The sequence below is a fragment of the Lichenostomus cassidix genome, chromosome 1Ab (genome assembly GCF_008360975.1).
Source record: "Lichenostomus cassidix isolate B80296 chromosome 1Ab, HeHo_3.0, whole genome shotgun sequence".
NCBI lineage: Eukaryota > Metazoa > Chordata > Aves > Passeriformes > Meliphagidae > Lichenostomus > Lichenostomus cassidix.
The window spans coordinates 6,377,749-6,405,413 of NC_139481.1; the positions used below are offsets into that span (position 1 = coordinate 6,377,749).

General features: G+C 38.6%; 1 protein-coding gene across 3 annotated transcripts in view; it reads right to left on the reverse strand.

Moving 5' to 3' along the window:
• Positions 1–27,665, reverse strand: part of IGF1 (insulin like growth factor 1) — a 53,965-nt gene that overhangs the window by 21,572 nt on the left and 4,728 nt on the right. The gene's annotated exons all lie outside the window — the stretch shown is intronic.

Genomic DNA, 27,665 nt, shown 5'->3' on the forward strand with positions numbered 1-27,665 from the left:
ATTTGAATTTTGCCCCTTACAGTGCACTGAGGAGGGCAATGACAATACAGACATCCATCCATAATGAAAATATATCCTCTCCCCTCTTTGTAAATGCTCTGACAGGAAATAATTACTGCTTACCCTGGTGTGTGGTGGAATTAGGAACAGTGGTGATAGAACCTTTCATATCCTCCTTAGCCCAAGCCAAAAAAATACAAAATTTTATTTGGATTAAAAAATTAATAGCAATGAAACCCCATAACTAGGTGAAATTGTAGCATTGCTGAAGTCACTGGTAAATCATTTAGTGCAGTTGGGATTACGTCTTGATGAATTAGGCACCAGAATTTACTTCTATATAACCTGATCTGAGATCTACTAAAATCAATGGAAATGTTTCCATTGTCCTTAGTGGGCTTTTCAACATGCTGAACACTTGATTTTTCTTCCAACCTTACAGGTCAGTAAGTAAGGCTGGAAGAAAATCTCTTAGTGGCATCTAGAGAGATTGCAGGGAATGGATGGGATGAGATTCCATGAAGGAGGAAAGAAGAACAGGATGCTGATTACAGTGTGGAACAGAATGACTGATATGTGGTTAAAGCCAGTGACCAAGACATGGCTTTGCACTTTGCAATCAGAATTTTCAGCTCTGTAGTTCCTCTTTCTCAGCTGTGCTCTTGGAAAAGGAGAGCAAACAGCAAATGACAAACATGGCACTCTTGCTCTTTCATTTTGGCATCATCACCTGGTTAGAGGCAGGAGGTGGGAATGGCTGTTCCAAGTCCCAACAATTCCTTCCCCATTGTCCAGCAGTGCACATACTGACACAATTTTAATTTTTATACATACAGAATAGTTCTTACAGGAGGATAGGTAGGTTAGCACAGGCCAATGTCACCTGCTATAGAGGTAGACAATTTTCATTCCCTTCTTAGAAACAAGTACTGGTTGACAGCAGCTGAACAAGAGCCAGGAGTGTGCCCAGGTGGCCAAGAGGGCCAAGGGCATGCTGGCCTGGATCAGCAGCAGTGTGGCCAGCAGGACCAGGGCAGTGATGCTCCCTCTGTTCTTGGCTCTGGTGAGGTCACATCTCAAATCCTGTGCTCATTTCTGGGTTCCTCACTGCGAGGAATATCTGGAGGTGGTGTGCAGAGAAGGACAGCAGAGCTGGGGAAGGGTTTGGAGCACAGGTCTGGTGAGGAACAGCTGAGGGAGCTGGGGCTGATTAATCTGGAGAAAAGGAGGTTCAGAAGAGACCTTATCACTCTGTACAACCACCTGAAAGGAGACTGGGGTGAGAAGAGGGCTGGTTTTTACTTCTTCCAAGTAAAAAGTGATAGGAAAAGGGAAAATGGCCTCAAGGAGCATCAGGGGAGGTGCAGATTGGATATCAGGAAAAATTTCTTCACTGAAAGGGTGATCAAGCATTGGACCAGGCTGATCAGGGGAGTGGGGCAATGACTACCCCTGAGAGTGTCCAAAAAACATGCAGGCACTTTGTGCTATGGTTTGGTTCAGTCAAAGGCTGCACTCGACCATCTTGAAGGTCTTTTCTGACCTCAATGATCCTGTAAGTGAGGCAATAGAAGAGAAAGGAGGAGGGGACAAGAAGGCAAGGCCAGCAAGGCCTGGCTCACTCCTCGCTGACACCACTTGTGCAGTTGTCTGCACCATTAAATTTTGTGGATTTGCTCTCATGTACTCTCAGCTCTGACTGTTAAGGTCTCACATCATTGCCAAGGGCTTTGCCAGTGAAAAGTGTCCAACATTTTGCTGTGATGCAGCAACAGAGCATGAGGAATAAACAAAATTCAGTTTTGTATCTGTGAAGTGGTGCCTGAATCTCCTTCAGACTTGCAGTCCTTGAACCTTTCTGTACAAGTCAGAATGACATTAATTACTCCAGAAATTACTTTGAGCATGGTGGGATGACTTAATGCTTTGGTGAAAGTCCAGCATGTAGTTTTCTTACGGCCAACACTTCAGATGTGAATAATTTCCCAGAAAAATTGTTTTTTATTGTCTGCTACTTTTGCCATATTGGGATGCTTTTACTTGTGAAGATTGACTTGCAAGATTCCTGATTCAAAAGTACAAATTAACCACTGCATTCAGAATGGAAATTAAGACAGAGAGATGAAGAGATAGATTCTTTTATCTTCTCTGATGTTAAACAGCACTGCATCCTAAATTACAAGAGCTCTTTGCAGAGCAAGATAGCACTTGATTTGAGCAATATTTATGGAATCTAACTATCAATTATTTGCACAGGAGAAGACTGTGTCAGTGCCAGGAACTGAACCTACATCAACACAAGCACCAGGGCAATGCTTTAATTATATACCTGTCTGTCTTTAACCTCATTTTTGAGTCAGCAAGACATGAAAAAATCTAATCTTGACATGAAACATTCATTGGAGGTCATGATGCTCCTGTTAAATTTGTCAAAGGAAATAAAAGAAAAGTGAAACTTTCCAGAGGACTGCACGGTCATTAGGGAGTGAGGATGAGGTCACTGGGATGAGAAAGGGACAGTGAATTGTGGCTGGAAACAAAACCAGAACTAAACCTTTCTAAAATATAGTGTTGTTTGATTCATCTTTTACTCACACTGGTTTCTTACCAGTTGTAGCTCCATTCTTTAGTGATTTAATATTGCAGTAGGAGCTAGGAGAATCAATTCTGGTGATAGGAACAGAAGGAAAAAGAAGTCAGTGCTGAATAACAAATGAAATTACATTTGCTCTCCTTGTCCTTCCAGCTCACCTTGTTCTTGCTGAAGACATCAGGGAGATTGTCAAGGAGCAATTAGTTCCAGTATAGCACCTTAAATACCAAAACTACAGTTCTTCCTACAGATCTTTGGAAATGGAAGTGCTTGTAGGCAGTAAAGTTGTTTTATTAAATAAATAGGATGTAATCCTTCTTTTATGGGGCTGACAATGCCCTCTGCAGTCACAATTTTTAAAAGAGAATCTAGTTTCTGAGAAGGTTTTTTTTTCAGTTCTCACTTGCTAAGTTTCAGTGGCCTTTTCAGGGAAGTTCAAAGGTTTTAAAAGTTCATTTCCTTTAAGAGAGAAGTCTTTCTAAGCAACCAGAATTATTCCTTTCTTTTATTATTTCCTTTCCAACCTGTTTAAGTTTGATTAATGATTGAAACCTTTGCATCAGTTAAAGCTGTTTTTCAATGGCTTCTCTTATTTTGCAATCCTGCTGTCCTTTTGTTTCACTAGGCTTCTCCTCTGGGTCATATGGGAATATTTTAAACTTTCAAAGGGCTGTGGCAATGCTGAAGTTGATCTTTAAATTTTAGGTACTCACTGACTTTTTTTGAACCACAACATCCACAATTATTTAAGCAAATGAATCCAGTGGAGCAGAAAAGCAGTAGGATGGATATTCTTACAATAGTGTAGAGTTTTTCATTTTTCTTATAGATGTTGTAATGTGTAGCTTAATGTTGACTCTGTAAATCCTGTTAGATGCACTTTGTCTGTAAAATCATTTTTATGAAAATGATTTTCACATCATGTCATCCACTTCATCAGTTTGAGCCTACTGCTGCTCAGGATCTGTGGTGGTTATTAGAAAAAAAAAAGTGAAAAAAAATTTTTGTGGAAAAAATACTTGTTTAGGCATCATTGGCCAGTGGAAGGCTTACATGGTATCAGAGCAAATGGGAAAGGAGAACCAAGTAATTCCTGTAAAATGTGTTTCTAAAGAACCTCTTTCATTCCCATGTTGGTTATTAGAAATCACAGCCATTTTAATTCTCAGCTCTTCAACACCTATCATTCATTTTTTATTCTTTTAAATGCTGATAAATCTCAAAGCCTGGAGGACTTTGAAGAAATCTTTTCATCATCTGAAAGCCTAGATTCTGAGTTTTGCCTTGGACACAAACATCAGTGGGAATATCTTTGCTGTGAATCTCCAGATTTTCAGTTCTGTAGTTACAAATTACTTAGCTGTATTTAAAATTAACAGTCCAGTATTCAAATGAAGAGTCAAGATGTACAAAGGAGAATTATGTTGAGGGTGGGTACCCTGTTGGTACCCACAATTTGATTTAATGAGATCATAAATATTTCCAAATAACTATTCTTAAGTAGTTAATTGTAGTTAATTTTACAATGAAATCTGGTATTGGTATAGATAAACTGAATCAAATAGATTAGAAATCCACATAAGAAAACCACCTAAACACCAAAATCCTCATAATTTTTCATCTTTGCTTCTTCTGATTTGCTAAAACTAAAGGAGTGGGTGAATGTCCTGGTGAGGTTAAGCAATTTTCAGGTTTTTTAGGTGTGCAGTTGAAGAGTTTTTCATTTAATAGCATGTCCAAATTAACCTTGTCATTATCCACTCAAATGTTATTGAAAAAAAAGAAAAAAATAATACTTTCAGCCTCCTGCACTATTAGTATTTATACAGTTTTAGTGTGGATGTAGATGCCAACAGTACAATATTTCTTCCTCTTAGGTCTTCTGTAGCAAAACCTTTCAGAGTTCTTTCCATTGAGAGTGATTTTTTGGATAAAATACGACCATTGCTCTTGCTGAAGCTGTGGGCAAAATGTATCCCAAATTAAATTGAATTTTTTGTGGTTTGGGAAAGTTGTATTAATTTTTTCCCTTGTTTTTTTTCTTTTAAATTCCTCTAAACTCCTCGTTGCTTGCCAGAAAAGGAGGTGCCAAAAAAACCCAAGGAGGCTGAGCAGCCTCTCCAGAAGTGAGAAGTTCAGCAAGTTTAGTGAGAGTGGCTGTTCACTCATTTTCCCCATTTGTGAAATTTAGAAAAGTTTCAGCTCTGCATCCAGGATTAAACCCTAAATGGAAGTACAATGAAGTCACTTTCACAATTCTGCTTGTCTAAAATGGGTCTGAGCTTTCATTTCTTTGTTTCCAAATGATTACCTAAACTGCGTCTCTTGTGATTTGGCTGAATTATTTGCAGTTTCTCATCATCTGTTAGCTGCTTATGCCTCTCATGTATCCCTTCCTGACTTCTTCTGATGCCACTTCATAACTTTTCAAATGCATTTCCTAAACTCATTCCAGCATTCTAGGTGTTCTTTGTTTATCCCTCTAGCAGTTAGACAGCAGGGCATTAAATAGATTGTTATCAATTTCAACTTCAGAATTGTCTTGACTTTCCATTCAGCATCATAAAGCTGCTATGCAATCAGCTGTGATCACTCTAAAGACAAAACCCACAAAAAATAAACTATTGCATATGGTTTTCTCTATGCAACTTCAGAGCAGTATTGCTTTAAACCAGATAAATTCAATGTATATCTCATTTAGAACTGGTGACAATAAAATAAACAACATCCTTGCTATTGTTTTTTCTAATCTTAGTGATACAAAGCATAAACCAAAAGGTTTTTATGCAGAAATAGCTGTGTATTATGGACCTGTGTGGGACTGAATATCTTTCTCTCTTTATATGTCTTTCTCTACTTGCATGTCTGTGATCTTTTGCCATACTAAGGAACCACAGAGGCATAAATTGCCTTTCCAGTGGCTTCTCATCAACTGCATGTATTATGTGAATATTACATTAATTATATGCTGTAGTGGAATATATAGATTTTTTTTCTCTATGATATGAATTAGAATGATGGAGCTGCTGTAATGAAACTCTATCACTTGCAAATAGATCTGAGCACTGGAATTTCCTGGGTATGGTTATATTAAAGTGCAACCTGGCTTTGTCTCTGGAAGATTTGAACGATTCTGTGACAATTGATAAAATTTATCTTAGTGCATAAAGTTTAATAAAAGGCTTTCTGCCCTTCAAATTGTCCTTACCAATTGTTCTTAAGGTCAAGGTCCACTGAAAAATTTAAACAAAATAGTTATCCGATGAGATTATATTTCTACATCATTCTCAGGTTTTTGGATCCTTTTTGCAATTAAGGCTGTCTTTATGGTAAGTCATCCACTAGCCCTGAAATCACATTATTACATATTTGTTTGTTTGTTTGTTTGTTTGACATCAGGGTTGAGATCCAGGAGGTTTTACAATTGCTGAACCTCCTGGGCAGTGTGTGCTGCTGAAATCCTGGAGCCTGACAGTGACCCTGTTGGTATTCATTGTTTTCCTGTGTGGTTTCTGTGCACAACATGGGCTCTAGGTCCCTTTTCATTCACACTAGAGGGCTCCTTCCCACTTGCTCAGCAGTGTGGCAGCTCCTCCAAGTCAGAGCAGAGGAAACTCAGCAGTGCCAGGGTTTGCCTGCATTTCAGGACATCACAGCCTCCTGTGTCTCCTCTGCACAGAAACTGCAGAAATTGTAATGCTGTCACCTCATGAGCAGTGTCAGGATGGCCTGGGATCATTTTCTCTCCTCACCACATAATGTGGGAAGAGCAGAAACTCTACAGAACTATTTCTGTACCAAGAGAAGTCAGGATTTTCTCCCTCTTCAACTTGAAGGTGCTCATGAGGATAATAAATGTCATAACCAAGCCAGCTTACAAACTGGAAATCCTACCTTGAATGTTTCCTATAATTAGGTTAAGACTGTTGGAAATCTATGTCTATCAATCCACTAGTGAAAATCATGTTGAGTTCTCTTTCTGCCTTTGGAGTGGCTGAGTTGATGTAATTTCAGTAGTGGCAGTAGTGTTTTTACAGATTGAAGAAAATGCTTCTGCTAACTGCATGTTGCAGTAGTTTTTCCTGTCGGTGTTTGGATCTTGGAGTACAGTAGCTCAGATCACAGAAAAGAAATAGAAAATTAGAAGAAAGCTTAGCTGTTGGAAGAAAGCATTCCATGTGATAATTACTCTTGGCCTTTTTTTAGACTAGAATTTCATATTGTTTTGGCCTGTAAATACAGCTCTGAAATTTGAAAATTAAGTTGGTGGAGAAGATGTGTAAATCAGGAAGCAAAACACTTCTCAAATATCTGCCCTGTTCTCTGTTATTTGTCCTCTTTTTCACAATATTAATAGTTTTCTTAATTGTCTATGTAGAAATCTCTTAGTATTAATCAGATTAGGCTTTCCTAATGTCTAATTTAAATGAAGTATTATGGCAGAAAAACATGACATTTACTGACAAAATAGCTGTGTGCCACAGTTGAGTAACTTTATAATTTTCTAAAATAACTGAATTATGTTCAGAGCGAGAGGCTGTGTAGTAAACAGTGTCCATTCAAGCAACACTATCAGAAATTGCTCCCAAAACACTGAGTTCTGTTGATATTTTAAAACACTGCTACTGTTTTCCACAGCTTCAGCACTTCAACTCTGCCCTGCTCTTTGTCAGCTTCCCGCTTGGGAAATGTCACTGCAGTGACAGCTGGTGGAGTGAGGGCACAGAGCAGAGGAGAAGCACTGAAAAAGGCAAAGAGCACAGACAAAGCACTGAAAAACGCCTGGAACATGCTCCTGTGCAGGGAGAAAAAACGCCAGAAATTAAGAAAATTGGGTTTTAACAAGCACAACGTGCTCCATCCTATACAAAAGGCTGTTCAGTGATGGTTGCATTTAAACATCCCTGCAGGATGGGCAGCAAATTTGTCAGGACTCCTTGCATTCCTCAATAATGCAGCAACAAGGCAGATTATCTTTCTCCTACTCCAGGGTGACGTCACTGCACCGATAAGTAGGACTTAGGAAAGGTTTATGTTCTTAGCACTAGATTTAAAGAATATAATGCTCCTTTTAATGTAGTAATTTCCAGCTCTTATTAATTTTCAGTGTTTATCTTGTGAGATCGTTAGGAAATTCAGAGATGGTTTGTCTGGTTGGAGAGGGAAAGAGTGGGGTGAGCTGAGGATAAATGAGCTCTCTGCTGTAGAGCTCCTTTACCACTCTATCACATCTGGCAAGTGTCCACGAGGTCTTTCAAAGTGATATGCTGTAAAATTGCTAAAAAATTGCACTATTTAGCAGTTAAAAATATTGTTAAATTGTTAGTGTTGAAATTGGTAGTAGTTATTGAGTAGTTGATTTGCTTCCTAACAGAACAGACATTTTTAATTTATTATTTCACCTTTTAAAGTTTCACATTAGACACCATACTGGCTCAAGAGAAAGTATCAGTGACAGGATATTTGTTCTTTCCTTTTAATCAGAAGCAAACAGATATTATTGTTCCATGTCCTGCATCTTGTTCAGATTCATTTTGACTCTTTTCCTTGCAGAAATTGCTGAAACCTCTCCAGAGTTCTTCATGAACCATTCATTATTGTCTCACTGCTCTGGCACAATTATATTAAGTTGTATTTAGTGGATGTAGAAGAAGAAAGAGAAGAATTAGTTCTTCTGGATTTGCTCTGTGGCATCTGCTATAGCTTGAACTGGAATCAGTGGGGGGCAAGCCAATCCCTAAAGAAAAAATCATCCTGATTTATTTCACTAAGTGCATTGAAGCGTTTGAGAATTAAACACTTCTGAAAAAGCAAAATAAATATCCTTGCAACACTATCATCAACTGAGCAGCAGAACACAAAGTTTGGTGGTGAGACATATTAATTCTTATTTGTCACAGTAGTATTGCCAGTAATTGTTGGAACAGGTGATGACACCTAATCTTCAGATTGCCTGACACTTTCTAATATTAATATTTGCCTTAATGCTGTTGTAACTTAACCAAAGAAAATTTTTTTTCTTTGTCTGGGTTTCAGGCTTTGTGAATTGTGCATATTCTCTACATCCTTGAGGTGTTTTGTTTTCTTCTTGCAGAGGAATTGTAATGAGAAAGGTGCAGCTAAACCCATTGAGTGATTTCTGACGGTAAGATTAGAAGTTAAATGGTTTTTTCCCTGTTAAAACATAATCCCCTCTTCCCTGAAGTGCAGACCTGTTCTACTGAACAACCTTTGTGCTTCCATCATGTGAAAGTGGAATTTGGGGAAGAGGCAAAAAGGAATCATGGCTTGGGTTGGAAGGGATCTTAAAGATCCTCTAGTTCTGAGCACCCTGGAAATTCCTTTGGTTCAGATATTTTTCGTGTTATATTCCCTTCATGACAATAATTCCAAGGAGTTGCCATCTAGCAACTTCCCTGCTGTTCAGAGTGCTTGCTGTCATTGTTGCTGCTGCCATAAGTGAACCTGCTGTCTGATATTGACTTTTCCCCATCTGAACATCAATGTTTCTCCTAAAAACATTTTTTCTTGGAACCCACTGCTGTTGAAGTTAACCAAGGTGTGGCTGCACTGTGCTCAGGCAGGTTGGTGTGGGTATTTCTGCAGAGATGCTTCCCACTCTGCCCTGCCCAGGGCTGCAGAACCCATATTGCTGTGTCCCTCCCTGCCATGCAGCAGCTCCCACACGGGGCAGGCACTGCCCAACCCAGATCTGGGCAGGAAAATGTGACAAGGTGGCATGTGCTGTGCGTTTGGGAGAGGAGAACTGTCCTTGACTCCTGGTTCAAACACCATTCACCCTCACTGCAGTCAAAGTCCCAGGTCAGCTGAGGTAGCTGCCAAACACAGAACTTGGGTAGCAACTTTTAAAGGCTCCCCTGGCTTAAATTAAATTTTCTTCTGATTCATCTTTTTCACCTCTCCCCAGATGAAGTTTTTCTGCCTTCCTTGTAACACCTTTCTCTTGCTGTTAATTCTCACCTTCTCTTCTCTTGTATGCAACTCTGTTGTATAATGAACATTTTAAAGGGAATATACTTGAGTATTGACTCCTTTAAATTCATTATGGGTATCTCAAAGCTCAGACTGACTTTTTTTTCCCCCTATTGTTTCTGCATTAAGAATACTGGAAACTTTTCATCAGAGTTTCTGTTAAATTTGAAAGAGCAAAAATTTTCTCAACTGATTTGTCCAAGTCAAAATCACTTAGCAATTCTGAAAAATAATGCCTTCACAGCTCATCAGCACAGTATTGACCCAGAACTGACAGATATCCTACCTACAGGGAAGTCACTGACTTCAGGAAATTACCCTCATGGGAATATTGATAGAAATGGGGCTTGGAAAAGAGCATTCAAGGCAAGTGAGCTCTTCTCTGAGGTAATCCTCTTGATTTATTGGCAGAACGTTGTGGAAAATAAAAGAAATTGCTTACTAGGCTCTACCACTTTATTGAGAGGATGCAAAGGAAGTGTGAAAAGTGGAATGTGTGGGGAATTAGAGTGAGAGCACAGTATTTTGTTGCTGGCAGATGTGTGCTAGGCTTCACCATTTTCCTGGGGTGGTACAATTCAGTTGTTATGACACATCCAGGAAGAAAAACAGAAAACACGAGCTGGAGGCTTGGAGAAAATTAAATGATGATGATGACTCAGAACTTACACCCCAAAGTAAAATGAAGATTGAAACACTGCACCAATTTGTTCAGCAGAGAAATCTGAAGCAAACATGAAGAAATGAGCTTCCTTCAAGTTAGGGAAGCTTTGCACTGATCCTCAGATGAAAGGGGAATATTAGAAAGTCAGTGTCAAGGTGAAAGGCAAGGATGATTGCAGATAAACTGCAAACTGAGCTCATGTTTTTGCTGTCCTTTTCTTTCCAAAGTGTTCTTTTTGTTAGCTGTGCAGGCAGCCCCACATCTGCTTCTGCTGAAAACCAAGGAGAAGTGTTTCAGTGCCTGAAAGTGTTATTGTTTGACTCCTTTGGCTGGGAGAATGAGTCTCAAGTAACCTCTGAACTCTGTGCCATATTCCTGCAGCAAGCAGAGGGCCTGCTGGGGTGATCTACTTAACTTGCCATTAAGTTTTATGTAAACTGTTAGAACATTGTTTTAAAAGGGTTTGCAGGATTCTCTGCAGTAATATGGCATATATTAGCTTCTAGGCTGAAAGTAGTAGCCAATTTGTATCCCTTATGTAAACAGATCTATTTTTTTTTTGTATTTACTGAGCTGTCTTCCTAGGTTTTATAGACTATTACCTATAATTTATCATCAGTACTGCAATTGACACTTTGCTTAAAATTTTAACCCTTGCAGTATTTGGGTTATGTGTGGGTGAGCTTCTAAAAAGTAGTATTTCCTTGGATCTGAATTGTTACCTGAATCAGGGGATTTCAAAAGCATTTTTAAAAGGTGAATAAACATCATTGCCTCATTTTCACACATGGTGAAAGTAAGACAAATACAGATAAAATTAGTTGGTTCAAGGTAATGTAAACCAGTTGGTCCCATAGCCAGAAATAGTCATTGCCCTCCCACCTGCTGGCTTTTTATCTATTTTCTGACTAAAGAAACACTTTTTCTGTCCTCTGGAATATAGAAAATGGGAGGTGGTTTACACCAATTAGGCTTCTCATATTAGGAAGTCTAATTTCTGGGTTCTTGGAATGCACAGAAAGGGACTGTGCTAGTCATAATAGCGTGCTGCTGGACTCCTACATTTCAACATCTCATAATTTCTTTTTGTGGCTGTAAAATTTATAATTAATTTTTTCTGTACATAGGAGAAAACGGCTAGCAACAAGATCATCTTATGCAGCATGTCAATCAAGTGGCTGTGTGTTTGATTCTGTAGGTAATCTGTGTCCAGAATTCTTGTGCTCTTTAAGTAGCATTTACATTGCCTGGTGTTGAAAGGCAAGATGGTGGTCTTGGTATTTGTTACCAGAGAAATTCAGGTCTTTTATCATTGCCAAAGAAGCTGTAATGCTGTCTGGCCCACAGGATGTTGTATGGAGCAAATCATCCCTTCTCTTCTGCAAGCACAACCTCAAACATCACTGGGCAGCCCAAGGGGCACAGAGAGCCTTTATTTCGTATTTTCATGCATTTAAAGACAGTGCTACTGCTCTCCTTGATGAATTATCAGGAGGGCAAAGGCTGCATTACACCACTGCTGCTGTGACCCCAGCAAGGCACAGCCAGACCCACTTTAGCCCCTGTGGCCTGCAGCTCCAGCGTTCTGCTATTCCAAAAGGGCTGATCACAGATAACTGCACACCACGTGTCACCCCAGGCAGAGGCTACGTGTCCTTCCCTTTACTAGGAGCTGGCAGTGCCTGCTGGGCTCTGTTTATCACCAACCTCCTGGCAGCAAGGACTACTCTTGGTCAGGGCTTTGCTGGTGCCCTGCTGAGCAGCTATTCTGGAATTTCTGCAGCTCGCAAGAGTGAGGCAATTTCTGCTGTTCCAGTGAGAGCAGGAATAGGCTAATGATTCTCTGGAAGGGCACTTAGGGTTGAGAAAAAGGGAGAGGAGGATTACATTCCCAATTTCTGTTCCGTGTTGTTCCCCATTGCTTGTAGTTGTTGGGGTGAACCTAAATTAAGTTCACTCAGGCTGACAGCTACACCATTTATCAGCAATTTGGATGTGCTATGGATTTTTTTTATTTGACTGCATACATTTTGGTGCATTTTGGCCCATTTGCAATGTAAAAGCCCTAGTGTTTTGCTGTCCATGAAAATGCTCATGATTAGCTCTCTTACTAGACTATATCACTGTGAGTTAGATTGGTGATGAAAACTGTTCTCACTGTGTCTCTTGTCTGAATCCAAACTTCCAGTGTTAACATTGGCTTAACAAGCTTTATATTTGCTGTTTCCTTCATAAAAAAAAAATTACAAAGAGCTCATATTTCAAAATAAATCTCCTAAACTGTACTTTATTTAACAGCTGACACAGCTGAGATTTTAAGCAGCTGAATGCACATACAATGCATTTTAAGGAGTGACATTGCTATGGTTATGAGTTACACAACAACATGATGTCAACCCTCTGATTGGTGCCATGGTCTTTAGCAATGCCACTTGGACAGGAAAGTTCACACACAGAAGCCTGTCCAACAGTTCTAAGAATTTTATATCTTTTGAAGTATTCAATATATTTCTTTATGTGTTGAGGCACTGGCCTTCCAAAACCTTTGTTTTCATTTTCCAGCAATCTCAGTGAACTTGGGGTCATTGGATTGTTTGCTTTCTCACTGGCTGCACTGAAATCAAGCAGCCATCAGCTAAATTACTATAGCTTAAATGCATCTAGAAAGAATTCAAAGCAGTCCTTTAAAACAACATTATGACTGTGCTTTTAACGTAGCATGAGGATATAATAGAAAATTAAGAGGTAGAGGTGCTTCAAAGGAAAGGTGGATTTATAGTACTGGCTCAAAATAAGAAATGATGGGACTTTCAGATTTCAGCTGCATGCTTCAGTTTTCTGGGATTGTAGTTTTTTCAGCGAGAAAACAATCTACTTTTGATACAAATTAGGTTTTAGTTTTCCAAGCCATCTCTCCATCTCCTGAGACTATAGGGAAGCACCAAAATGAAAACTCTAGCAAGATATTATCAATCTATGGTGGCATTTTGGCAAAGATAGCCTATCAACTCCCTTGTCTGAAAAATAATTAAAGGCAAATTAAGACAGATTTCATTAAAAAAAATCATATTTATCTGTTTAGGTTGGTCAGAATCAACAGTTTTCCAAGTGTTGTGTACAACGTGGTAATGGATAATGGAAAAAGGATGGAAATTGGGCAACATACAAAATGACTTTTAATTTAGTAGATCACTGTCCATTGCAAACAAGGCTTGGTGTGAGGAAAAACACTAAATTTTTATGGTGACTGTTGAGAAGTGCACTGGTGGTCTCTGCTAAACACTCACATCATAAAATCACTGAAATGGATTCTCAGTCAGTTGGTAGTTCCGACTGACTACCCACGTGGATAATCCTAATTCATGTCACCACGGAGGACAGGGAATTGCTGAAGGTTTAGGATGGAGCTCTGAGCTGGCAGTGTGCCCTGGCAGCCAGGAGGGCCAATGGCTCCCTGGGATGCTTTGGGAAGAGTGTGGCCAGCAGGTCCAGGAGCTGATCCTCCCTCAAGGTCTGGAGTGTCTCTCCTGTGATGACATCTGTAGCAGCTGGGTATTTTTGGTCTAGAGAGGGCTGAGAGGGATCTCAGTGATGCCTACACAACCTCCAAGGTGCCACGAGGATGGTGCCAGACTCTTGTCAGTGGTGCCCAGGACGAGGGGCAAAAGCCATAAAGTGAAACACAAGAAGTTTCACCTCAACATGAGGAAGAATTTTCTCCCCATTGAGGATGGCAGAGCAGCTGCCCAGGGAGATGGTGGAATCTCCCTCTTTGGAGACACTCCAAAGCCACCTGGACTCGTTCCTGTGTCACCTGCTCTAGGTGACCTGGGCTTGGCAGGGTTCTTGGACTACGTGATTTCCAGAGATCCCTTCCAACCCTAGCAGTTCTGTGATTCTGTGAACTCTGAGAAGAGTTAACACAGCTACAGTACTTGATGAGCCTTTTGTGAACAGATTCAGGGGTTTTCTGTACCACATTTCATGGGATCCTTCACTAGCTGAAAAGCAAAATTAATTATTTTATATTCTTTCTTAATTGTTTCTAACCTCTTCTTCTAAAATCTGGTCTCTTGACCAAGAGACTTCAATGATTTAAAACTTTAAATATATTTGCTTTGAATTCTATTTATCACCAAGCAAACCTTGATCTTGGTCAGAGCTTTGCTGCTCTCCTGCCCAGGAGCCTCTCTGGAATTTCTGCAGCTCTCAAGAATGAGGCAATTTCTGTCACTCCAAAAAAAGTAGAAAGAAGCTAATGATCCTTTGGAAAGGTGTTCAGATTTGAACAAAACTAGGGGAGTTTACTTTGCTTCCGTTTCCAGCTCTTTTGGTAAAAGATCTTTATTAGTTCAGGTAGAATAGGGTAGATGCTGAAGCTGCTTTGGAGGAAATGAAGCACTTGCAGCTGCATGCTTTGGAGATGGTTTTGTCTTTATCCTTCATTTTTTCCCTCTATAAAAGGAAGGTACTACTTCACTGTATCCCTAGGTTAAAGTCACTGACGTTTGTATTCTATTTGGACCATGCAAAGTTCCAGCAGAAATATTAGAATTATTTCAGGACAAAAAAGTTCTTGCCATCTCCAGTTGGATAGGCAATCACTAGGGCAAAAATATTTACAAATGTTCCAAGAAATAGGTGATTTCCTGGGATATTGTGGCATATAATGCATTTGTCTGAAGGCTGCAATCAAATACTTCTATGACAAGCCCTTCAGAGGAGTTTGGGGAAAACATTAATTCTTCTTGTCTGCCGTGTTTGGATCTTGGAAGTCAATGAGCCATGAGACCACCCATTACATAATGAAGACAATGGTTTTTTTCCTTCTCCCAAGAAGTGTATCTTCTGCATAACTATGAATACAACTTTTTTGTTAAAGGCTTCAGTCATTTGTTGATGGGCTGTGTGTCATAAAAAAAAATCATTGTCCTGTGACCAAAAGTAAGGCTAGTATTCCCTGATTTTAAGGAATTCTTAAAGACACATCTTCAGTCACTGGTTCTTTCCCTAAACTCTTCTGTTTGCATTGCACCATGTTTAAAAGTGAGTTTAATTTACATGTTCCTGTATTACTTGTTACACAAAGTAATACTTTTTAATGAAACTTATTCCTTCTATTACAATGTAATTTGAATTATTGCAGTAAATTTAAGTGCTGTCAGATAGTCTAACTGCAGGGGAGACAAAGTCTAAGTCACAAGTATGTGAAACTCCTAAATAAAACATCCTAAAGGAGTTTGTGAGAATTTAAATTAAGTTTTCCTGGTTAGAAGACACAGAAAATTACAAGATATGCATTGTCTCCAACTTTCAGCAGGGACTATAATTTTTCTCATGTTTGAAATTCATCCAGTATTGTTTGTGGTGCATGTTTAGGCTTTGGCCTCTTGCAAATGAGGTTAGCAAAAAGGTAGTTTTACAGCACTTATTAACCACTGTCTGCTCCAGAATGCCTCCTTTAGAATATTTATTCAAATTCAGCCATCATTATTTTTAGCTCACTTGGGAAATTATTAGCTTTCATCTGATGCCTCACATATTTATGCTAGAAATAAGAAGATTTCATCCTAAGCGTATTAGTGTGTTTAACGTCAGAGAGGAAGCCAAGTCATTATGCCAATTCTTGTTTTGAAGAGCTTTTAATAGTGATAGCTTGGTCACAAGTAGTCAATAAGGTCCATAAGGAAAGTTTAGACAAGTAGCTAAGGACCCTGACTTGTATTTCCAAAGGTGCTGAGGCAACTAAAAGCACATATGTCTAGAAGGATTAGAAAAACAAAACAAAACAAAAAGCCTGCCTAGGATCACCTATCGTTGATTTTAGCGGAAATTAGATACATGACTGCTTTTGAAAAATCTCTTGAGTGTCCATCTGCCTCTTCAGTGCCTAAAAACCACTGAAAATCTGACTCATATGCCTGTAGGAGCATCAAAGGTCTCCCTGGCTCTCCATGAGACTCGTGCTGATTTTTGAAAATAGAGTAACACTTCTCAAAAGTTAGTTTCCAATCTTTTAGATGGGTGATTGAGCACTGGACAAGCTCCCCAGGGCAGTGGCCACAGCACCAAGCCTGACAGAGCTCAACAAGTATTTGGCCAATGCTCTCAAGCACATGGTGTGATTCTTGGATTGTCCTCTGCAGGGTCAGGAGCTGGATTCCCTGATCCTGATGGGTTTGCTCCAACTCAGCATATTCTGTGATTCGGTGAAGAGCTGAATGGTAGGTGAACTTTTAAATTGCACTACAAACTTTTCAGGTTGGGCTGAATAATGTTAAAAATGAGGAGTTTTTTGATGCGTGTGTTCCGTTTTCAAATCAGGAACAAATAGTATCTATTGATTGCTCAAAAGAGCCTTTATTTGCTGTATTTATACACAGAAAGAAAAATATCAGAAGTTCAGCTGGTAGTTCTTAGGAAAAACAGGTGACTGGTAAGAAAGAAAGCAATGGGAATCCAGTCAAGGGAAAATATTTGTGGTGTAATGATACTTATGGCCAAAAGACCTTGGAAAATCGATGATCAATGTTTTCTTTAGTGAGCATAGCACAGAACTCATGGAATGGATTTCCTCAGGCTAACTCCCACTGTCCTCAATGAACTGAGCTGAAACCATGTGAAGTTAACAGATAAACCTGAGTGAGTATCCTTGGACTCATAATTTTGGGTTATGAAGAAACTCCTGGACAGGGCCAGCCTGGATTATTATTAACATTACTCTTTTCCAATTCTTTGACATCATCTTTGTCCTTTCTTTATTACACTACTTATCAGCTTTTCCTTAACGTTTTCCTCTGCCACATGAAAGAGTAGAGATACACTTTTAAAATATTACATCCTTAAAAAAAAAGAAGAAGGAACTTCCACGTGTTTCATAATTCAAATATAATCATTTTGCATTCAAAATCTGTTGCAAGTTATTTGATTCTTGATGGGGGCAGGGAAAGCCTTATTTATTAAAAAAGTTTTGGTCTTTTTTCACAGATCTGAATTTCATCTGTTTCATATCAGAGTATAAATTTCTATTTGAGAAGAACAGCAGACAGTAAGAATATCACCACTTATGAATTCTGCTCATTTTATTAGTCTTCATCTTAGTGATAACAGGAAATAGTTGTATTTTATGGCACCAAGTCCTGCTGCTTTCAAAAACTAGAATAAAATGACTAGGAAAGAAAAATTAGGGAAGTTGACTTCATGCCATTAGGGTTGCAGTTGTAGAATTCCATTCTGTTTTTGCAAAAATAAAGGGTAAATTCTGCAGAGGAGCTTCCTTTTTTTTTTTTTTTTTTAATGGGCAGGTTTTCTTGACCATTCCTCTTTTGGAAATGTTTGTATCTTGGAATAGCTATATTAAATCTAGTGTATGTAATTCCTGAAATGGTGGAACTCTGTAAGTGTATGAAAAACATTTTTTGTGTCTCATATGAGAACATCCTTTATGTCTTTTAAATGCAGAAGCAAAAACATAACTGTAAAGTGAGAGACTAATTTCTACCCCATTTTCCTCAAGCCAAACCAACTGGGAATTATACAGCATACAATACTAAGAGTACCTTGAAATAAGATCAATCATATACATATTTATTCATAGCATAGTTCTTTCTTGGGTTTAGTGCTTGTTTTCACTCTGCTTCAAAACAAAACAGTTATTGAGAAAGGATTATCAATGTCTGAACGACCTGAAGGACAGTTCCTATCCCCATAGGTGGTTTGGAAATTTAACTACTGTGATTTCTGTTCCCTGCAAAGGGATCACCTTAGAGAGGATCATGAAAGGTGGTTGTGTTTGAAGTGGTTCTGTGCTGTTCTGTATTGCTTTGGATGAAGAGGTGCACTGAGGTGAGGAAAGCAGAGATGCTCTGTGGTGTTGTTTCAACTCACTGAGTGATTTACAGCCTCAGGTGGGATTCTTTCTTTATCCTGTCAGCTTTTAGAGGTGAGCTCATTAGGTCAGCAGTAGCTATTTTTTTAAAGTCTTCAAATTCATAGAATAGTTTGGCTTGGAAGAGACCTGTAAAGGACCAAATCCAGCCCCTTGCAATGAGCAAGAACATGATCTAGAAAATGAGCAAGAAAATGATCTAATTTGCACTTAGATCAGGTTGCCCAAAGCCCTGTCCAACCTGACTTTGAACATGTCATTGCCTGAGTATATTGAATCTACATGAGCATCATTCTGTGTCCTTTCTCCATGATGATACCATGACAGAATTCACAGCATTCTAACAGAGAAAATCCTTCTTTAATGACATCTGATATTTAGATATCAGTCACCGTAGGTTATAAACATTATTATTGCCTCAATTGTTCAAAAAACTGCTGGGAGATGAATATTCATAGGACTAGGAATGATCTTGTGCGAACAGCAGTGTAAAAAACTGCTTCATTACTTATGCATGGGAAAGTGCACCTTATTTTAGGAACAAAACTTGAAGGAGTTTCACCTACTATGGCATGTAAGAGTATATTCTGTTTATTATCTCAAGAAAGAAAAGCTAGATAAGCTTTTCCCTTGTACTTTACTGTGTCAAACTGGAGGATTTCTCCAAAAAGATTCACACTTAGTCAGACTAAAGCCTGGGAGTTTTTAAGAGCCAAAGGAGCAGCTCTAACTGGTGTTACTTGCACAAGGCACTTTCTGGGTCTTTGCTTAACTCTATTATACCACAGAGCCTAAAATAAGCTTGGATTTGCCTTGATCTAAAGAATGATCTCCATGAGTGCATCCTTACCTCTACATGGAAGTTCATTGTGTGGTTTTAAACAGATTAATTCCGCCAAAATTCAGGCTCTTAACAGAAGGTCCTTACTCAACTGACTTAACAAGCAAAAGGACACAATTGTAACTTCCTTGCTTAATTTAGTGGAGAAGAAAAAAGTTTGTCTGAGGGAAAATTCACAACTTAATGAGAGCTCTGAAATTTTGTTAGTCCTCTCACTGACTGCAGGATGAGCTTGATTGGGCTTCTAGCTCAGAATCCCCATTTAAGTGCCCAAAAGGTGATGGACTGAATCTGAACCAGAATCTCCTTGTTTTGGATCAAACTCTGTTCAGTGTTTGTCGTTCGGCAAGTTTGTTCTGTATGTGGATAAATGAAAATTATCTATGTCTAGAAAGGTCTGAATTTAAAAGTCTTTTGTCTGAAAAGACATGAAAGGAACAATGTAGTCAATAACCTAAAAATGAGAGCTTTTCTAATATATCCTTCTCTGTATGAATCATGGAGGAATAATAACATTACCTATTCTTCCTACACCTCTATCCTCTCTCGTAAAAACCAAAAAACCCCAAAAAACCACCACCAGAAAACATCATAAGGAGCCCTTTTATAATCCTGAATTCCAAAATATAAGTAGGATTGTAATGCAAATTGTTTCAACTAGTGCCTCTGCTTTTCATTCAGCGCCCATTGATTTAGAGTAAAATGCCAGAAACAATTAGAAAAAAACCCAGAAGTGCTCTAAAAGCAAATAGATATGGTGGTTTTGCATTTAATCTTAGCTATATATTTCAGAAATAAACATGGCTTTTATTCAGAACATGTACTTGCCAATAATGCATTTGATTAAACTAGGAAAATTAGACATACTATCAGTAGCTTGCTCCCAAATTACACAAGAAGAAATTAGATACATTTTCAGTAGCTTGCTCTCAAATTTCTACAGTCTATGAGTCACCAGATTCTTCCTGCCAAACTAAATATGTCTGTGAAAGGCTGGAAACTTTAATGGAAAGAAACATAAAACTTGAAATACGTAGGAAAAAGTAAGTTTATTTTCATGGAAGACCTGTTGACTAGTAATTCAGGAATTCAGGGGATGTAGAAACAAATTATTACAACAATATTATTATTTGTCCACAGTAGTTTCAAGGTGAGAAACATATTCAATTTAAACCTGCTCTGTTAGCCTAAAATAGATATCCTTTTTGCTTTCATGTAATCTGAAGTAATCAATGAAAACTTACAAAAAGAAGCTGTAAAATTTTCATTATAAGAGTAGAAGCTCAAATCCAATCATTTTAATGGGGCTGAGTTAAAAGAAACCTTCAGTATAGTTAATGCAAATCTGAAAAAAATCCCTCTTGTAAATTGGATTTATTAGACGTGGTCTGGCATAGCCATCAAACATAATTAGGAATGTACTCATCTTTTCAGATCCACAAGCAGAATGACATCTTCCCTACAATATTCCCCACAACACTTAGACTTTTTATACCTCTGCATAAACCAAACATTTAAAATTTTTCTTTTGAATACAGTCTTGTGAAACACAGAGTTTTTGTGCATAATTTAAGATTTTATCCGTTGCCTTAGTAGGATATGGCTGCTAATGAACCTTCTTTTGAAGTCAAACCAATTTTCAGCAGTATTTGTTTAACTTAGAACCTGCTGTTTATGGGATCTGGGGGTATTAAGTGTTTACTTTTTTGGAGATAGAAGCAGTGTTCCTAGAATATTTATTTTCAGAAAGAAAACAGTTTCGTTCACTGAGCTGGATGGAATCAGAATGCTCTGAGCCAACACCTCCTTTTTTCTGCATACTCAGCCTTGTGCAAATCTCTGCCCAACACACCAAGACACAAACAATAGAAACAAATAGTTCTGGATAAAAAACATCATATAATTTCAGGTTTGGGTGAGTCAGAATTTCCCAAAGGAAGTGCTTTCACAGGACACTCTTCCCCTACTTCCACACTTTCATGGGCACAGAAGGAAGCAGAAGAACCTCCTGTCTGGGAGCATTCTCTTGCTCTAGAAGAGTTATATTACATAAATGGGAAGAACTGGGATCACAGCTGAATTTCAAAATAAGATGGGAAATATTTAAATATGCTGTAAACTCAGGAAAAAAAAAAATGAAGAGGCACATGAGCCCTAGAAAATTTCTCTGATAAAAGGAAGCTATTCCAGTTTTCCCTAGCAAAGGGTTTTAACATGAGGTAAGCAATGCTTTCTGCTCTGTTGAAAACAAAATTTCTCTGCATGTGGAATTCAACCTGAAAACACAACAAGTATCTCAGACTTGGGTTGGATTTTTGTAGGAATTTAAGTCACTTTCCTCAAGCTGGAGTGACCCACTGGTATTGCCCTCCAAAGACTATGGATGTGTTAAAATTCTTGTTCTCAGAACCTCATTGACTGATGCAAACATGAAATATGCCTGTCATTTGTTAAAAGTTCACCCCAATACTTGGGCTTTGTCTTTCATAATGCTTTTGCACTAAATGCACCACATAGAAAGTATGAATTAATGGCTTTTTCTTCCTCTTGACATTGAAGTTCCTGTGGTTATTACCAGAGATAAATTTAGCATAAATTCTTCAATAAGTATACATTTGTGGTATTTCTTTTGTCTTGATTTCTAGACTGAGAAATTACTTAACTGTTGGTTATCCCTTTCACTTGTTATATTTTTGAACAATTAAGCTTGTGTCACAGAGAAATACTGACATTAGGGAATGGTTTAATAAACAAGTCCAGATCCATCCTTTTTCAGCAAAGCTCTGAGATGAAAAGGGCTTCAAGCCTCCATTTGATTTTTCAGTGATGTGAAAGGGTTTGAAATGTGTGTAAGAGTTAACTGCTGAACAAACCCTAGAGAAATGGCTCTATGAATTTCTGTCTCTGAGCACACTGCACAGAATGCCCTTTGTGCACAGGTAGCAAATGCAGAAGGTTTTCATGAGCAGAGTGTGGTTTTGCCAGGCTGAGTGATTCTCTTTGTGATTCCTCCTGCTGTTAATCGAGAATCACAAACCCATTATTGACACCACAGCAAACAAAAAGAGGTCCACATGCAAAGGGTTTGGCCAATTGCATAAAGCATGAGCCAGAACTGAAGGCAGTGAAGGGTTTTTCTTGGTATTTAGGATTCAGTGGAAAAGTAAGAGGGGCAGCTATGCCAAGAATTAATGCTGATCTTGCCAAGCGCTTCTTTGAGTGACTTTATCCAACATGAGACTAAACAATGTATTAAATACACATATAGCAGTTAGGGAGTCAAATGTCAAGTAACAGCTTTCTGTTATTTGAGACCAAATTTGAAGCTTGGTCTAGTGCATGAAAAGAAGGTAAACATCATAGAAAGCATTAACATCTCTAATATCTAACAGCTAATAAGGACATGTATAAATTGAACTTCTGGAGAAAATGTACTTATTTGGTTTTGATAGTAGGCACTTTTTGCAGAGATATTTCTTGTTGAAATTTTGATCAATGGTTTGTTTCCAGGCACTTCATTAAAATTATGATACTACTTTAGTCCCTCTGAAGGAAAATGTTAAAAAAGTGTAAAATTATATTCTCAGTTAGCGACCTGAGAAACTAGCTGTAGAGGAGAGACCTGTTTGCAGGGACTAAATTTAGTGTATATCAGTCTAAATCCTCCTAGATTCACTCTGCAATCCATGGAGAAAGAAGACAGAACCTCTCTCTGTTATTAAAGAGGTAACTTAAGAAGATTAACCACACTAAACTAAGGTTAGCCTTTCCGAACACTCCTTACCCTTTCTTAATGTGGTAAAAAAGGAGAAAATTCTTTCAAAGCCTGGCTTAATTTCAGAGCACTTCCTCCACGTTTACTACCAGGGGCAGCAAAGCACACATCAAACTTGTGTCAGCTGTTTGACTCTACAGTGATATCACTCCAGAGCTGTTTTCTTACAGAAATACATCAGTAGCTGTGCCTGTAGCTCTGGTTCCCTGAGCACTGACCCTGTAGACCTGGATAAAACACGTGATAAAACCCATCTGAGCTCATTCCCAGGTTAGCTGTACTGTAAGAACTAGGGAACCTGGGGATTGTCAGAGGAACTCCCTCAGACCTTCCACAGATCCAGCACTTGGACATGAATGGGGCACTCAGCCAGCCCAAGGAACTCACAAACACTCTCAGATCTCGCCCTGTGAGCACAGCCAAGATGACCAGCGTTTGTTTGCAAAGATCTGTGAGACTGTCACCGACACCAGAGCCTGTGTGTGTCCGTGGCAGCTTTTCAGCAAGCCTCTGCTGGGCTCCTGGCATTAGCATTCCTTTCAATCAGGGCTGCAGAGAGCAGCTAATGACTCACAGCTCCTACAGGTATGGAGTGCTTCAAGAACTGAGTGCCATGCCATCTCTGGTAATTATGCTGATAGCTCTGACAGGCCTGGAAACTTTAATAACGTCTTAAAAGCAGACTTCCTGAAGTAAACAAGGAGCTCTTAGCTAGAGGGAGATGGAGGAAGAGAAATGTGATTGCCTGTTGCTGTGCTGCTGGTTTCCTCTTTTCCAAGGCAGCAATTCCTCCACAGATACCTGAGTTCTGCAAAGCAATGAGATCTCATGACAGCTCTCACTACCCAAAATTGTGTTCATGGGCTTATCCTGATTTTCTGATGATTATAAACTAATAGCCTTACATTGTGCATAGCTGGGGATTTTCCCAAGGACAACACATAATTTTGATTGTCTTAGTGGACAGAAAAAAAATGGATTAAAAATCTGCAGTAATTCTCCACAAAGCAGTTGACACAGGGAAAATTAAGCTGAATACCAGGAAAGCCCATTTTTTATGGGATTCACTGCTTTTCACATGGAAGCATGTGCTAGACCATTCTCCATTCTCTAAAGAATATCAGAGGAACTCCAGTGTCTCGGGTATCTAAATTCTTATTAATTCAAGTGATGGTTCAGAAGATTCACCACAAGACTAAAGCAGTGTTTTTAGGAGGAGAAAAGCCGGAGTTTTATGAATGAAGTTGATTGTCGTGATTTCAAACAGGGATTGCTATCTAACTTAGGCTTTAGAAATTAAAAGACTAAAAATGTCTAAGGAAATAAGAAATCTGTTTCTTTATTGGCACTCATGTGTATTGTTAGCCAGACTACTATGTATTTATTGTAAAAGGAAAAGGTATATTTTTGAAGGAGAAGAAACTAGATAAAAAGGAAAATAGTGTTTTCTCCTTAGAACAAGCTGCCTGATCTTTCCTTTCTCAAGGTAGTAACAGTCCTCAGAAAAGAGTATGAGCAAGAATGAATGATTGTCCAACATATCCAAAATTTACAAAGAAAGAAATAATTCTTTTTTTGAGTAATACACAAAGTAATTTCCTGTGACAAGTCTAGACTATTTCAAGGAAAATTTCCCCCTCTTAGGCTATCACTTTTGCAAGCTTCCTGTTTTTCCAACATTCCCTGCTTTCAGCACTGTTTTTTAATAAGTGTACCATGGTAGGCCTTTCTAGACATTGAAATTCAAATGAAGCTTGAAGCCATCTCACTTTGCTCCATGACTGCTGGATCCAGAGGTTTTGAGATTGGAGAAATATCATTAATTGAGGAAAGCTGAGTTAAGTGCAGCCACTCGTGGAGCTGTGGCCAAATTCTCTGTCACCTTCTCCTAACAAAATCCAGGAATTTGAGGGGCAAAAGATGTCCTGGGGAGATGTCCCTAGGTATAAAAGGTGGCAACAAACTGCTTTTGCCTTGTAAATCATGGGAGACAAAAAGCTGTCTGAGGAGTAGCCAGGGCTGCTTGGAGATAAATGTGACCAAGGCAAACAGTAGATGCTGAATTTGGGGATTTGTGCTGTGTTTTCCCCTAACAAAACTTTAAAAAATGCTCCTTGTCAGTTTATCTCCAGACAAAAGAGAGTGGTAGAAACCACATCTGACTTCCTCTTGAAGTCAATGCTTTTCTTGGTGTGTGGTAAGCAGCTGGGGCATCTCCTGAGAAACTATATGGAGTTTCCTTTTATAGCCAAAAAGTTGGGCAGAGTGGACTATATAAAGGAAATTTTTGTCTTCCAGTCCTAGCCATAGATAAAGCCTTGTGGTTGGGAAGTACAGAGTTTCAACAGAAAGTAACACAATTATTTCTATCATCTTCACATCCACCCACAGCTCCCAAGGAATAGTCAGAAGCTTTGACCTTGACTCTGAACCAGGAGTTCCACCTCATCCAAAAGGTATTCTTTATATTTGGAGTCTCTAGTGAAATACAGAATGATGGAAGAAAAAAAATTTTCCTCACAGCTATTTCCTGTGCAAGTTAAAGGCAAACACTGCCATTGATTATACTTTGTTTAAAGGAACCAGAGTATGAGAATAGAAGGTTTAAAATGCTACTTTTATTGACATACTCTTTACAACAACAACAAAAAAAATTCACTGGATTTTTACCTCTACAAGTGATGTAGCATTCTTAAAAGTCCCAAGAAATGGAGCAATATTTTTTACTTTCAATAATATGCTGCACTCTGTAGTATATTTAATATGAAGATCTCAATTTATTTTACCAGTGTTACTGGGTTTACTTTTCCATAGTTTTGTGCTTTAGATTGAACTCTAACAAATAAGAGGAGAAGGTTAAAACACATTAAATTTCTTCCTTGTGAATAAGAAATTGTCAGGTAGAGTGCACTCTAAGCATCCAAGGGGCCATGTAAATATCATCTTCATAAAATTCCTATTGAATGATGCAATAAAATTCCTCTAGAATGATGCATTCTATTGATTACAAGTGTGCAAGGCTTTCCCAAACCAGGGTGGTCATTCATGAATAAAACCTTCCTTACTTTTCCAACTAAACCAAGGTCGCCATTTATGGTGTTGTTAAATTATTTCGAGTGAAAACTCAGAATGTCAGAAAACAGCAAAAACCAGAGAGAAAGTCTAAATTGACAGCAGATAAAAGTCAATATTGCAAAGGCAATGATCTCCTGTGAAACTCTGGAAACCCATCCTGGTGTTTTAAAGTGAGGATGACCTGGTTTAGGGCAGGGATTTGAAACAGATTGTGAAACCTCAGAATAACTGAGATTGAAACCCAAGGGAGCTATTGCTAATGATTAGCATTTCACATGACCTCTTACCTTGAGGAACACAAAGTACACACTGCAGTAGGTCTGATTGCTTGGCAGTGACAGCTACTCTTGTGGAAAGCAAGCATGAGAGGTCTCTGAGCCAGCAGCTAACATTGTGCTGCGAGAGAAACACCTGAGGTACACACAGTGTAAAATAAAAATTGCTGTTCTAAGGATGGAGTGTAACATCTCTGTGTTTTGGTGCAGAAACAGGAGGGGAAGGTGACACTCTTTACAGACACTCCAGCTGCAAAGTGTTTGTAGGACACTCAAATAACCCCTGACTCCTCTGCTAGTAAGTGCAGATTTTGGGGTGTCAATGAACACCTGCAGAGTAGGTAGAAAAATGTGAATTCCCGTGTGAGAGATTCCAGCATTTTTAATGTTGTGTTTAGCAGCAGAATACTGAGCTAAGGAGCACCCTGAAGTAGGTGCTTATTGACAATAGCTGAGGTGTTAAATACAGAAAAAAAGGGTTTTTTTGTGAGTAGTGAATTACTTTGCATATGTGAAACTAAAGTTTCAAAAGTGAACTTTAATGGAATGTACCAAGAAGATAGTGAAAATCTCTACAGTTTATATGTTGAGGAAATTAGGATTTTCTGTAATTTGGAAGTGCAAGAATCTGAATTTCTATTTTTATTGCAAGCAGGGAGAAAATATTAAAAGCAATGTCTCCATGGATAGAAATAAATAGGAATAGGGTGAGTATGATCAGAACATCAAAAATGGTTGCTTGGAAGACAAGAATTTTCAGCCATGAAGAAATATCAAGAATATCATGAAAGCACATATTGTTATCAAAAGTAAATTCTAGCTTAAGAATAAGAGCACAAGAGGCTATAAGAGCACAAATTCTAGCATGTTTTGAAAAAATATATTAATGAATGTATTCAGAATAAATATATTCCTAGCTAAAAATTTCGTTAACTGCTGAAAATCAGAAATAGATTTCTATTACTTAAAAACTGAGTATTTCTTGATCCACACCATTGCAGAGTTAATTTTATCTGTTGCCTGTGCTGGTGTTAGTCTTTATTATCTCACCATGCATGAATTTCCCTCCACCTGTATTTAACTGATGAAGCATGTGCATACTTGGATGTGGTAACTTTCTGCTTGCTGCCTTCCAGCTCTTCTCCAAACCAGATGTTGAAGCTTAGTGTGTTTTTAATATGATACAGTGTGTACTTCGTCTGTTTACTAGCAGTCTGACATAACAGGTACATGTAGTTCTGCCTCATCAATGTCTTGGGTTTAGTGTGTTCTCTCATTCAGTTAATGTCAGTGACAGGGCAGTGGAAAGCAGGGACAGAGCAGGTGGAATAGCAACAGCTGGAAAGTGGTGAAAAACAAGGCTGAAAATGAAAATTTGTCAGAAACTCAGAGGGATTGACCACAGGCACAGCTTTATTCTTTACTGAGGCTTTATGGTAACTGAAGGCTTGAGCATCTTCCAGATATAAGATACCAGTGATAGTTGGCAGCCTTGATAATCATAGTAAACTCATTTAGAGAGCTGCAGACACCAGTGGATTACATGAAAATGTTTAGCAGA